We start from the raw sequence: 1,204 nt of genomic DNA on the forward strand, positions 1-1,204 counted from the left end.
TTCCTGTCCTACTGCTGGCCACTCCGGTCGCACCAAGACCCTTCGTCGCCTCATGGATTACGCCTGGTGGGCAGGCATGGGACAAGCCGTCCGTAATTTTGTAAGGGCATGTCCTACTTGTATAGCGGTGAAGCCAGTGTACCAGAAACCGGCAGGGAAGATGCTTTCCACGACCAGCAAGGAACCCTGGGAGTTCCTCAGTGTTGACCTCATGGGCCCTTTTCCACGCAGTGTAGTAGGCCATGAGTATCTGTTGGTGGTGGTTGACCTTTTTTCAAAGTTTACCGAACTGCTTCCGTTGAAGAGAGCAACTGGAGCGGCTGTGGCTTCTACTTTGTGCTGCAGCATCTTCTGTCGCTATGGGGCTCCCAAGAAGCTCTTGGCGGACAATGGCAAGCAGTTCCGATCTCGCGATATGGAAGCCATATGCCAGGACTGGGGCGTACATCAGGTGTTTTCGTCGCCTTACCACCCACAGACAAACTGGACAGAGCGGCGGAACCGGGATATCAAGAGCATGCTGGCATCGTTCGTGGAGGAGGATGACCATCGTAGCTGGGATTTGCACATACCTGAGCTGCAGTTTGCTCTGAACTCGGGGTCTAGTGAGACAACTGGATACAGTCCAGCGGAACTAATGTTTGTGCGGAAGGCCCATGGCCCTGTGATGAATTTGTTTACAGATATTGTGGGTCATGTAAAGCAACCTTCTGAGCTAGATGAGAGTAAGCAGCGTATGATAGAGGAGGTTACTCAGCGTAGAAGCGTGTGTGCTGCTAAGCAGAAGAGGCTTTATGATAAGAAACGTACAGATGTAAACGTCTCTGTAGGGGACCTTGTATATGTTCGGGTGCGGAAACTTTCTAACGCGGGGCAGAACTATATGGCGAAACTGGGACCCAGGTACAAAGGTCCTTACACTGTCCTAAAGTCACTTACCTCCGTAACGTTCAGATTGCAGAATGTTGCCAATAAGCGAGAGATTATTGTTTCTCATATCAGCGATTTAAAGGTGCTGTAAAGTGTATTTCTTGAATGACTATTTGTATGCACTACAATGCACTACTTGTATGACGGTTAGACTGTAAAAACGTGCTCGGTTCTTCGTTGGTAAATTTAATCAATACATTCAGGTTTCTGTTGTAACTGCACGTGGTATAATAGTGATCACTGGGGGTGTTGAGAGAAAGTTTATAATATCGTT

Source organism: Priapulus caudatus, unplaced genomic scaffold (assembly GCF_000485595.1).
Source record: "Priapulus caudatus unplaced genomic scaffold, Priapulus_caudatus-5.0.1 Scaffold32, whole genome shotgun sequence".
Taxonomy (NCBI): Eukaryota; Metazoa; Priapulida; class Priapulimorpha; order Priapulimorphida; family Priapulidae; genus Priapulus; species Priapulus caudatus.